Consider the following 14263-nt stretch of genomic DNA (forward strand, 5'->3'; position numbering starts at 1 on the left):
TATTAAAACCAACACTGTTTAGATGTTTAGAAAACCTGCTCTGGAAATAAAAAGCGATACTCAAAACAAATCGTTAACAGCAAAATCACATCCTGAAATATTTCCGACAGAGCGTGAAGTTTACTACGTCGAAGTGATTCTTCAGTTCAGTTTCCAGCAGCGTGTTTGGCTCCTGATGCGCCCACATGAAGGTGTTCCTGGTTGTGTTTACACTGCTCGCCGCTGCGGGTATTTAAACTGTGTGCTGATGTCAGAAGGGTGACGTGCGGGATGGAAGCTCGGCGACCCAGGTTTCCCAGGATCACATTTCTGCAGCCAAACAATCAGTATTCTACACTTCTCGTTGCTCGTCACGTATAGCTGTTAGTCTGGGAGGTGAAATGTCAGCAGAGTCAGCTCACCAAATGCCAACACCTGGTATCATTATGCACAACAACTCAAAAACCTCTTGTCTCGTTTGTGGGTGGACTGACACAATATTCTTAAGAATAATCACAATAAATACATATAATCATCATCATCATCATCATCATCATCATCATCATCATATCTGAGTTTCACATTTACAGAGAACATTAGTCCTCAAAGTTCCTCTATTTTTGCTTGGTCTTTGCTCACCGTTGAACCAAACCCTAACCCTATTCTGGATGGAAAGGCTTAATACATATGGAGGGTTCCCATATCCAACTGAGATAATGCAACCTGGACATGACTGTGAGACAACGACTACCTGTGGCTCAGAAGGCTCGACAGGTTAAGTTGAAAAATAAAACTATAGTTAGTATATATATATATATATGTATGTGGTCCAGAAATGAAAGCAAAGAGGCGGAAACGTCATAAAACCCCAAACTTCAGCACCAAGGTCAGCGCCTTCAACTCACTCAGCACCACAAACAGAGACCGTGAACGCTGCTGCTGTTTGAAACTCAGACTTATTGATAACTGTACGCCAGATTAAGTTGCGCTTCAAACAATTTCTTGTTCGTTTAATTCCCCCTTTAAGACGGCATCATCCAGACCAGTAAAAGTCCGTATACCTTCAGTGTTTCCATTGCACCACAAAAGGTATTTGTGTATATATGTTTGTAAGCCTGTTTGTATAATCTGATGTCAGAGCACAGCCTGGTGAGAATAAGAGCTCACACATTGCAGTGAAAAGGCTTCCACTAGACAAACTTCATCAGTCACGTCGACCACAGAGCTCCACGTGCCTCTCTTGCACAGGAGGACTCATGTCAGTGTTACTGATTAAATATATTTATGGCTCGTCATCTGTAGGCTGGTGTTGACCTCGTATCGTCACATGAATGCGTCCTTTTCTGAGATGACAACAACAACAACAACAACAACAACAACAGCTCAACACACCTGAATTACAGTGTTCATGGAGAAGGGAACACAGTCACGAATGATTTTTGTCAGTTGCTTTGTTTGTTTTTAGTTTTGTTTCAGGCTATTTAAAACAAATCAATCTCAGCAGCAAAGTGGAGCACATCGAGGGTTTGAATTTAAAGGCTTCCTTTGAAAATCTCTTTTAAAGAGTCTCTTGAGGCCTCTGCACATTTCATCCAGTGAACAAAACACTGCTGACAGCCCAAATAGACTGCGACTTCTAATGAGGAGAAGACAAATACAAAGGAGCACAAAGGTGCCAGTCAAGTAGAGCCACGCTTTCTACTCACTGTTTGAAATGTTTGCAGTTTTCCAACAAAGAATCTCAGCTCCAGCTGGTTCATTTCTGCAGCAGTCCTCTTATGTGAGAAGTGTGAATGACTTCTCACTTTACGAGGGCCGACTTTATGTGGAAAAGTCCTCAACAGGTATTAAAAAGGAAGGTTGTGCTGGGGAGGAGAGGCTTGAATTAATCTTGATTTATTCTACATCTCAAACACAGAAGAAGAGGAATGAGAGCAGGAACCGAATTAGTTAACTGAAAATAAACAAACGCCTTGTGTTTTTCTCTCTCCCATAGATTTTTCATGAGAGCTTTTCTGGGTCTGACTTATGATGCCATCCCTTCTCTTTTCCATTTTCTTTGGAGTTTGTTTATTAAATCATACATGATAAATGTCCCTACGGCCAATAGGATATATTCTAATTTCATGAGTAATCATAATCAATAATTCAGTCAGCTGAAATTGCACAGCGCAATGGGGCCCCTGTGGTGCATTTGCTTTTTAAAACTAACCCTAACCTGAGAGTATACAGTGCGTTTTTACTGCTGCAAAAGGTGAACAGTGGTGGAAAAAAATAATACCTGAACTGCAAGTATTATTAGCAAAATGTTCTTAAAGTATCAAAAGTAAAAGTATTCAATGCAGACAATTGACTGTTATAGTAAGCATCATTTTACATTTCTAGTTGGTGGAGGTGAAGCAGATTATGAGCTATTTTATATACTGTTGGGTAGTTTAATCTATAACAGTTCATGTTATATTATATTATATATTTTATAAGCTCAACATGTGTTTTGTACGTGAAATCTCAGTCTGTAAAGTAACAATGTAAAGTAAAGTTCGTCTAGTAGTAAAAAGTACAATATTTCCCTCTGAAAGTACATAAAGTAAGCAGCAGTGTGAGCTTAAAAAAGAAATACTCAAGTAAAGTTCAATGTACTTTGTTGCATACCACCGCTGACTGTGTACAATGCTGATGCTGTGAAAGAATAACTACAGTCTAAATGTAATGTGCTGGTGTTGACTTCAGTTAGTGTGTAACATGTTACATAAAATACATATTTTATCATCAGAACTACAATAAATGATAGTGGTATAGTGTCTTCATAGTCCTATATATCCTATAGGAAAAAGTTAACCATTTAGAAGAGCTTATACACACACACACACACACACACACACACACACACACACACACACACACACAGCAGCAGGATAATCTAATCAGTGGAAATGAAAGAATTCCTCATACAGATGGAGGAAAGGTCTGTCTAATGGTAGACTGTGAGAGGCCGGAGCTCTCTGTCTGTGTCTGTGTAAGTGCATTCATCTCCTCCTCCTCTCGTGGACCAATGTCTCCAGGGTGTGTGTGTGTGTGTGTGTGTGTGTGTGTGTGTGTGTGTGTGTGTTTGACTCTGCTCTCCGTGCTGTAATAACCCAAAGCTTTCAGACGTCAGTGGCTCTGATGCCCACACATAAAAATACACTCTTTCTCTCTCTATACACACAACCTAAGGGACTCCTGGCCGCCCACACACTGAGCAGACATGGAGTGGCTTTAATAAGGATTTCTTTAGTGTGTGTGTGTGTGTGTGTGTGTGTGTGTGTGTGTGCGCGCGTGTGTGTGCGTGTGTGTGTGTGTATTACCGTTCTCCTCACCCATCACATATGAGCCTCGGGGATTCCCCATTCAAATAACAAGACTTTAATTTCTTTTCAGAGCCCCTAATCAAGTGTCCTTAGAGGCTGCAGTCTGGAAGGATGTGGAGAGGTTGATATACACGTTCATTGGGCTGGCAGTGAAGGAAGGGGGCTGATGTATGTGGAAACCACACTGGCTGATTTAATGGTGTTAATGGTTTGAGTGGGGATCTCACTGTACAATAACACTCAAGAGCTTTGGAAGATTCTCGCTGTTCAGGATGCACAAAACACTACAATCGATTTTCTGTCTCGAGGGGAATCAATATGCAAGTTAGGTATTGATCAGCTCATGACGCGTTCACAATCAAAAGCATTATTGCACTTGGCTAACTGCCGATATGCAATTAAAACAATTCCTTTGTTTCAAGTTAATTTGGCAAAATGTGATCTGTTGTTTGCGTGCACGCAGATGATCACAGTGACCTTTTCAGCTAAAAATGAAAACACAAATCAACAAGCTGTTTGTGCACCTTTTGCTTTTTTTCAGTTTAACAGTTCCGGTTTAAAGGAATAGTTTGTCATTTTGGGAAATACATTTATTTGCTTTCTTGCTGAGAGTTAGATGAGAAGATTGATAGCACTCTCATATTTCTACAGTAAAGGGAAACAGCTAGCCTGGCTCTGTCCAAAGTTAACTAAATCTGTCGTATATATTGTTTATTTAGGTTTAAAAAAAACAAACACGACTGGATGGTACAAAATAGATTTTTCTTGGTTGGGGGCAGTCACTGCTTCCAGCCAAAAAATAGTCCAACACATAACCTCTCTTAAACCACAACTTGTCATCTATAGCAACTGCAGTGTTGTAGTCCCACCGATGTAATGCCAAGGCCATTAGGCTAAATGTCAATGATCTTCACAGTACAGTTGAGAAGACGAGCGATCATATGCTGATAAATGTTGGAATCGGAAGCAATTTGGATTTCAATGAATGTATCCTAATTTATCAAAAGACAAGCGGTGTATACAAATGATTAAAAAAGAAATGTCAAATCACTCTCTTCTAACCCTTTGTGCCTTTATCTTTCTCTAAACAGAATCAGACAAGCCCACCCACAGGATGCCCACACTTTGCATCACTGTTGTTTTGCAAGACAGACCTGCAGTTAATCACAGCTGAGAGTTACCTGTTGTTATAGGTAAAGTTGTTAAAAGCGTGAATAACCCTAGAGGAGACTTTGCAGAGATGTGTTGCTTTCCCTCTGACGTACGTGAGCCCTTGGAGGATTAATGGATCATGAAGAAGCCTGTTTATTTCTGCTGATGTGAAATATTTGCCTCCTGCTCACAAGCAAGAATTAATGTAGGAATCACAAGAAGTGCTTCAGTTCTGCAACAACTTAACAGATTAAATGAGGGAGAGCCTCTTTGTTTTCTTACACTGCCATCATTTAGGTCTACATTCCTGCTCCCGAGGGCGTCATTAGTGACGGACAGTTTCCTTCCTGGGTGAAGTGAAAGAATGAGATGTGGTGATGGCTCCGTGCTGGTGACGTCTGCACCGCTGCTGTAATTTGATGGTGAGGCTTTACTGTCTTTATGGCGTCACACCGCTCAGGAGGCATCGCAGCGCTGCAATGTCATCATCCAGCTTATTTGATTTCTCTTCTTCCACCGCTGCTGCCTCTTCACACAGACGTCCAATCACACGGCTGCTCCTGCTGCAGCGAGCTCATTACACTGGGGAGCTCTGGCTCATTTCAGCTTATTTCTTTTTCTCCCCTCTCTTTTGTCCCTGTCCTCCAACTACGTCTTTGACTTTCCATTTTTACTCTATTTTTTCCCTTTCCTATTAATACTTCCAGCTTTGTAGCACTGTATTAGTTTCTAAATTGTTTGTTGTTGTTTCAATTGTTTATTTTTCCTAACAGGGACATTATGGGAAGATGCCTGTTGATTCGACATGTTCAACAATCATCTGTGCATATGTACACCTACAATGTGGTCTGTTGTGCTTCAGATGGATGTGATAAACCCCAGGCGCAGCACACATCTGTTCCTCCCACATACACAAACACACATGTGCACCAAAGCACAATTACTTGACTTACGGCTGTTTTGTCAGGCATTTTGAATGCTGATATCCCACACATGCCACGCTACATGTCAGCGTAGATCAACCGTGCGTTTGTGTGTATGCAAGTGCATGCGTGTATGTGCGTCCCACACGTCTCCATCCTTCAGCTTGCCTGGAGCTCACAGTGCAGTGTAAGTGTTGAACTGATTGGCTGCTTCTCTGAATGTGTTTGAGTTGTGTCTAACTGAAAAAGTTATAAGGAATGACAAAAGCACATCAAAGTTAAACTCTAAAACTGTGTGTGTGTGTGTGTGTGTGTGTGTGTGTGTGTGTGTGTGTGTGTGTGTGTGTGTGTGTGTGTGAAAGCAGTTAAGTATTTTGGAGATCACAATCCAAATGGGCTTCATGTCTGAGCGCTTGTACTCTGGTATTTGTGACAAGAGAAATTTCATCATCACCCCTCTCTCTCTCAGTGGAGATGGTAACTGGTTCGGCCTGCTCAGACAGAGTGCAGCCATTAGTGCTAATGGTCCTAAACACTGTGTTTTCACATAATGCATCAGGTGGCTGCAGGATATTAAACATTTTCATCATAGGAGCCACTAGGCAACACAGATGAAAATACTGGCAACACTGGCAGGTGCGGAAATACTCATCTAGGTTTGTAAGTGTTCAATATTCAAATTCAAACACAATATCAGTGTTTTTATCGTTTATATGATGATTTTGATTTGAAATCCTGATTACATTTAAATGTTTGCCATCTTCTGCTCTCTGTGAGTTAATGTGAAGGCGTGTCAGTGAGTTCGCTCCTCACAGGTTTGGGCAGTAACTACTCAGTAATGCACAACAGTCGTGTACAAGGAGATTTATTTTTCATTTTTGTTTGTTCAATTAACTTATTTTTCTAATGTTTATTGGGATGATTTACATAGTTTCATTAATTCCAACGACATATATGTATTACTGAAAGTAATTCAGAAACTATGAAGTTTATAGTTGACGCTGAGAGTAAACAGCTATGCGAGTGTAGCTGCATGCAGACACCGGTGCTAACGTTAAGCCAAGCTAGCTGTTCATTTTTGGTAAATATGTGACGTGAGGCTGTGGAGACTTGGTAGTAATGTAACGAGTAATGTTGTAGGCTATAATTATGTCCTGTATGATGTTAATTTAATTTAAACATTAACATTTTCTTCTCTTTTTATTTTTGCACCGCATGCTTACTATTTCAATAACTTTTGTAATTTGAATCTTATAGTCCTTTTTAGATGACGTAACATCTGTTCAGGTAGTACAGATGGAAAACTGCCTTTTGGCTTCCTCTATTTATTAATGTACACTGTCCCTGATAATTAAACCAATAGATATAAGTAAATAAACTGCTTTTGCTGTTAAGACAAATAATGCAATGTTAAGGGATGAAATTAGTTTTTCAGTGAGCAACAGCTGCTGAGGAATTGATTACATTTTTTACTTGCCCAACACTGCTCCTCATCTGATGAACTGTGAGATGATTTTCACAAAAAAACATTTCAGTGCAAAGATTCAAATAACATGAATTAGTCTCAAAGGAAATCCACAAGATAAAAGACCTAATGGGTTAATTGGAAAGTTGTTCTTATGTCACATATTTAGAAGTGCCAGGCAGGTAATGATGTGAGCAATACTCAGGCATCAACATTGTTTTTTCCTTTTTTTTTTTTAACTGTCATGAACTTTTTCGAAGAAACTTCTGCACCTGTTGGTAACTGTTACATAAGCGTGTTTTGTCCATCTACAATGGACAATTCTTGCTTCTCTGAAATGTAGATTTACCTTGAAAAAAAGCCACGACTGAGACTGCAATGCAAAATGCACAATACAAAAATAAAAAAATCTGTGACTGTCTTCAGCGTGATAATGAGTTCTTCTGTCAAACTAAAGTTAGTTGACTACAGCTTTGTCCCTCACACACACAGTGAGGACCGCCCGCTGCTCACTCAAGTATTATTAATGTGACAATCATTAGTCTTATTAGCAGTCATCTCAGCTCGTCTTTCCTCCTGTAGAATCCCCAAACAATATTAAATACTGCCTCCACAGTCTAGTCTGCAGCGCTCAAGCGTTTAACGTTAATCCCATTATGGTGTCTTAAAGTATCAGTTTCACACAATCCAAATTGGCTGAATACTGAGAGGAAGAAATCACATTATCCACAGACTTTTGAGAAGTTCAATGAAACCAGAAGGTTTAATGGTTTTGATGAAGGATGAGTGTTAGATTTCACATCTCCATGATATAGCAAATGGAAACAGTCACATCTTCTTTCATTGTGTGAAATAAAATTATGATTTTTATAAAGGCATATCGACACAATAGAGGTAATTGGTGAAATGTCTGTACAAACCAAACACACACACACACACACATTGAACGGTACAATATTCAATGTGTTCGTGCGAGGGAGGAATATCTTCCCAGAATCACTTGCTTTGTGTTGTGTTTTCATGCCCAGGGTTAAACACTCACATATACAACCGAGGTTCAATGTTACAAAGTCATCCTCCCACAAAATATCTGCAGGAAAGACATTATACAACATTATTCATTATCATCAACTATTATGAACTTTTTAAAAGCATACGTAATCATGCACAACGCCGCTAAATATTTGTTTAGTACTGTTACATAGTCCCTGCTCTATCCTCATATCATTAATATCAGTTCCTCTGTGACTTCATTGCTCCAAGAGTTTAAAGGAATAGCTCAACATTTTGGGATATACGCTTATTTGCTTTCTTGCCGAGAGTTAGATGAGAAGATTGACACTATTCTCAGGTTTGTCTGTTTAATATGAAGCTGGAGATAGGCGATGGTTAGCTTAGCTTCGCATAAAGACTGGAAACAGCCAGGCTGGCTCTGTACAAACGTAACACAATCCACTTACCAGCAGTTTATCAACACGCTATGTCTAGTTTGTTTAATCTATACAAAAAGAAATTTGCAAAACTACATTATCAATACCATCAGAGACGGACGGACTCTTCTCCCGCCTTCACTATACAGCTCGTCGTCATGAAGGTATTAAACAGAGTTCCTCATTGGAAAGAACTGATGTGAGTTGAATTACTTTCAAAGGCAATTAAAAGCATTTTGAGACATCTGTTAAACAGAGTGAGTTAGTAGCGACAGAGAGACAGAGATGTGATGCCGCAGGCCAACAATTAACTGATAGAAAAAGAAGTCGCTTATCTGACGCCATCCCCACGTGTCTTCATCATCTTCGCCACCAAAGCCGCCAAAGGGCCATTCGATTCCACTAATTGAAATATTTTGGTGTTGCTGCAGTTGTATATTGACTTAGCAATATCTTGCTTATATTTTCCGAAAATTGTTTTAAATGTCACGACAATAGTTCTCCAAACGTTTTAGTTTCTCAGTTTCACTACTGTAGACGGGCTGTCGGCTCTCTGGCAGCACCTCTGACTCCTCACTGGCTGCTGAACATGTGATGTCACTGCCATCTGTCATCAGTATTTCATTAAGAGAGAAGAAAAAAAAACTCTGTCAGTATACTGTCAGCACCTCAGGAGTTAGATAAACGGATCTGAAGTCACAGTTTGGAGATGATGAACACGGTGCAATATGAGAGAGCTTGTATTGAATGATATCACTGAATTGTACATTTTGTTTAACTCCAGAAAATGAGTCATAGTTTTAATATGTGGATTATGCATGCCTAAATTGCCAAATTGAAAGAGCAGGCCATTATCAGGGGTGTACTGTTTCCATGGCGATGGCAGGGTGGTTTGCTCGGAACTGTTTTTAAATACGTTAAATTGTTTGTGAGAGAAAGAGCACCATATTAAAATAGAAAATTACGTACGATTGAACAAAATGAGGAAATAAAAGGAATAAAGCAGCGAGGCAAACAATCTTTAGTTTTAATAGATGCATGTTGTTGTTGTTGATGAAAAAGGTGTCTCAAAATGTCCATTTCACAGGAGCTATAGAGTTTATTGGACACTTCTGGCACCCTCTTTCTTTGCTATTCTTTTCTGTCTGTAATTTTTTAACTGAACTTCCTCCGGCCGCTTCATTGGCATGTCAGCATTAACGAGAAGCCTCCCTGTGTCCCACCAGGGTCTACCTGTCCGTCAGGGTGAAATCTGCCATGAAACCACTTAAAGACCTGGCACCCTGCAGGGTCTCTGCAGGGGAGAGCCTGCTGTCACTGTGACAGCATAAGAGGGGAGACATGCATGAAAATACGACTCCCAGGAGCAGTTTTCCTCACTGACAATCAGCGCAGAGTGATCAGTCAGTGGGACGACTGGTCTGTAGGGTTAATGCGAGACCTGAAATGAATAAAAATAGGGAGAAGTGACCAACTACTGTCACTGTCATCACATAAGCTACATATGTTGGCAGCCCCAAATGGCAGAGATCAACTTTTTGAACTATATGAACCACAAAACCCATAAATATCGTCAGAGTGCTCATAAGTACAAGAGGTGGACGTAGGTTCATTCTGCTGCTCAGAGACAGAATTTATAGAGCGAGCAGAGCTGGAGGTGAACCGTTTAAATGTAATGTGTGTGCTGACAGAATAGAGATATTTCTTAATTTCTAAAGAGGACTGCTTTGCCTTTCTCTTCTCTCTTGACTATTCCCATGTAAGATGGGGAGAATTGAACAAGTTGCCTCAAAGATTTCCAGTTATATCTAATGTACCTGAAAAAGCATTATACTGTAACGTTTGCTAGTTCGTGTTTCCCAGAGGATGCATCCTTTAGATTTTGATGAACTCCTCTGTTATTACACATAATGTCTCATAATATTCTAACTAACGGACAGTCTTGAGATTTGGGTAAAATCAAGCTCCCCATTTGTTGGTGGCTTCATATTTACCGTCTTCTCATTTAACTCTGTGCAAGATGGTGAACAACTTTAATTTCCAAATGCCAAAGTGTTCCTGTAATCAGGCGATTGAGCCGTCTCTTCCACATTGTACGCTGTCTCTAATGACAGAGCTGCTAGCTTAAACACTGATTTTTAGTCGAGTTGTCAACTTTCTTCAGTAGTGTTGTGACCCAGATAATCCTCCCACAGTGTTCGGCAGCAGCAGCAAATATCAATACCTGTCTGGCTCGGTGGTGTTTTATGGGCACAGGGGACTCAGCTGCTTACCTCCGCCCCTCTGTCTTTCAGAGAAGGAATTTAATTCTATTCGTTGAATTTATATATTGTACATCTGTAGCTTTGTGCTTTTTTATTTTTTGCCAGTGATATTGGTCTTTCCCATGTGTTGTTCCAATTATATTGTATGAGGTTTGTAGATGCAAGTTTGGTCACCATTGCAGCCTTTTCTTCAAAAATACAGTGGGTATATTGTACAATTAATGGAGGGCATCCTCTACTGATAGATCACTTGGAGTCTGCTACTTGCCTTGTATTTTTTGCACTTATGATGAAGCGACATTTCTCACTGGTGGCCTCTCATCCTTAATATCTCTATCCATCCCTCTATTTTGTTGCAATCTACGTACCTTCCACCCCTTTCAAGGCACTTCCCTTCCCTCAGAGGATCTAATTGCCAGAGACAGTCCGAGATGTAAGGAAAGGATTGGGTTATTACTGCACTGGGCTCAATGTCACAGTCTGCATTTGCGTTCTCAGATATAGCAGATATAGGGTGAGTTGGAAGCCATGTTGTTCCACTTCTGAAATAATGAGACATGATTCTTCTAAAGGAGGCCCTCTCTTCTTCAGGGTGCTATATCAAAGTGGTGTGTAAGATTTACTGCATAAATATAAAGATAGCCTACTGCTTTATGTACGGAAGGTCTTGCATGCATAAACAATGTGGACGTCCAGGACCGCCTGTATTAAATATGCAAAAGCCAGTTTCAATTTTCATTTTCAGGGTTATGTAGCACATTGTCTTCCAATTTAAAAATGCAGATGCAAAGTCCATCCCACATTAAGTTTCATTTATGTAATATATTGCAAATTTCAATGACAATAATGAGCTGCAGAATGGAAATGAAAACAAAATGTATTACTTAATTTGATTGTGTAGAACATATTGGGAAATGAGTTTTCAATTTGAATTATTTCTTAATTAATCTTACTATAGACAAACCTCAAAATGCCTTATGGATATATCACATGCTCAGGTTATGAAACTTAAGAGCAGAGATGGGTGTGATCGTGTTTCCACTCTTCCTTTTCAAACTGCCCAATGAAGAGCCTTCTTTGGACGCAAAGAAGCAGAAATCCAATCACTGAAACTTATTTTGAATTAGGAAGTATTTGTTGTACTTAAACCAGAGAGAAGAACAGACCGAGTCATGTGAAGAAACATTGACTCTTGACTATTTGATTTACTTAACAAAGTTTTTCCTCTCTTTGCCCTCTTCTGGAACATGGAGGGTTTACTGAGATAAGCTTACACCTTGTTATTCATGACCACATCCATCCGCATAAATAATTCAAACTGAATCAACCAGACACAAACCACATACAGTGAAAGCCTCAAACTAACACCAGTTGCTTGGTTTGTAGCTGCTCTTTCCCACCCCAGAGTGCATATTAAAGAGCGACACATAATTAGCTGCTGGACTGGGAAGAGATTCTGTGGACTTACATTAGTCAGCAGGCATGAATGTGCCCTTTACTTTGACAGAGTACGAGTAAGGTCTCTCTTTCTGTCCTGTCTGTAGCTCTATTACTGCACAGAAACACAGCATGGCGAAGGCACTGCGAGAGGGCAAAAGGATGGAAAGGAAGAAAAATTAAGAAGGAAATGATGCAAATGTTGCTTTCAGGTGGCACCATTTCAGCACCTTTGCTCTGTGTTTTTGTGTTCAGGGCCAGGATGAAACCTTTATTAACTTATGACCCAGCAGAGTAATCTAATACACATTGTAGGAAACAGTTCTTATTCAGCCTCAAAATGATGTCATGAGCACAACCCCCACAATACTCAATTCAAAAAAACTCACATTTATCTTGTGAGTCATTGTTATTTGCTTTTTAATGTAATATCAATACATTTCCTTTAGGCCATCAATAAGGTCACTGTAGGATTCCTCCTGTGTCATCTGGATATTTAAAAACAGAACAACCACACACACTCAACCTTAATGGAAATGTGCTCTAATGCATTCTACTGCTGAGGAATAGTGGCTCTGTGAGCTCAAAAAGCATTTAAAAGCACACTGTGCACTTATTACTAAAAGCTTCTAAATACCCGCTCCTGTAATGCACATTAGATGTACCTTTCCATTTTCACGCAATGCTGGGAAATCAATGTTGCCACTGTTCGTTTTCTGTTTATCTGGAATACAGAGTATTAAAAGTTGTTGTGGTTTCGACAGAGCCATGTGATGCACACTTACCACACGGGCCGGAGTATCTGCGGTAACATCAGAGGCTCGTGTTTACTATAAATGTACCTTCTGTTCAGATCATACAAGCACAGTCAACTTAAAGCCCCCATGTTGGACTCCACAGCCCGCAGGGGAACAAACCACCTCGGATTACAATTGAAAATGTTAACCAATCGAACTGTTGGCGAGGACGGCCTGACGCAGAGTGTGTTGCTTTTCATAACACAAATGTTCTATCCGCATGAATAATCTCCAAGATGGAAACTTTAAAGCGTTTCTAAAAAGCCCTCTCGTTCTGCTGAGCACATTTTAAATCCACTGGAAATTTTACAGCCTAGCTTGAAGGTCTTGCCTCAGAAGAACACTGGTTAACATTTTTCCTGCAGAAAGGTCATCAGAGCTACATTTCAGCAGACATAATCCCATCTGAGAGTGGACCCGTCTTCAGACCATCTCTAGTACTCAAACTGACAGAAACTTATTAAAGCCAAAGATTTCACATTTTTATGTTAAAATGGAAGTACATGTACTGCATCTATAAGGCTGCTCCAGGCAAGGCTATTCATCGTTATTCCATAAAGAACTGTGTGCAAAAAAGGGGTAAAACAATACAATATTTATGTGACATTTATGAGGATTATTTGAATTCATGGCACTGGAAGACAGATTAGATGTTAAAGCCATTTAATGACATCTTTAAAGCTGTATTACTGGATATTTCTCACATTAACACTGAATCTGACTATGTAATGTCAAAGAGGTCACAAACAAACAATGTTAGCGATTAGCTGGTGAAGAAACACCAGTGGGATGATAATGTCGGTCTGTGTCTGCTCAGATACCCAAATGCTTGCTAACAATAACCGTAACGATTTTATAATATATTTCATGTATGTCGAGGCCTGTAGAGGAGTTTTTCTGATATTTTTTATATTTTTTTGTTATTTGAAACATATTACTCCATTTGAAGTTGGATATTATTTTCATGGTGCATTTGAATGTTTATAGTAAAATATGCAAAGCATCACATGCGGGGATGAGATTATTATTTTGAGGAACAGCAGCTGTAGAAATGAGAACATTTTTCTCCCTCCACATGCCTGCAGCAGCACCTACTCATGTGACAGGCTCAGGATATGGAGTCTAATGAGCAAATGACGCAAGAAGCCAGAACAGGTAGCTTGACTTGTGATTTGTTCTTTAACGCACAATTTTCAGAGCAAGAAGTTTGTCTACATGTCACCCACCGTATATATATGAAGGCAGTGACGATATTTAAAAACCTATAAAAGCTTGGGCTACGTCAGGATCATGTCTTGCTTTATGAATCAGCTTTATGAATTACTTTTTCTTCCTTGTCACATTTTGGTTTCCAGACACATCAACTAGATCCTGGCTGATGGTTTATGTGTAAGTGGGACTAATTTCTCCAGACTCACACTTATCAAATGCCCTCACCTGGGCCTCTCACAGTTTATTGCCCCCCA

This window comes from Enoplosus armatus, chromosome 14 (genome assembly GCF_043641665.1).
Source record: "Enoplosus armatus isolate fEnoArm2 chromosome 14, fEnoArm2.hap1, whole genome shotgun sequence".
Lineage (NCBI taxonomy): Eukaryota > Metazoa > Chordata > Actinopteri > Centrarchiformes > Enoplosidae > Enoplosus > Enoplosus armatus.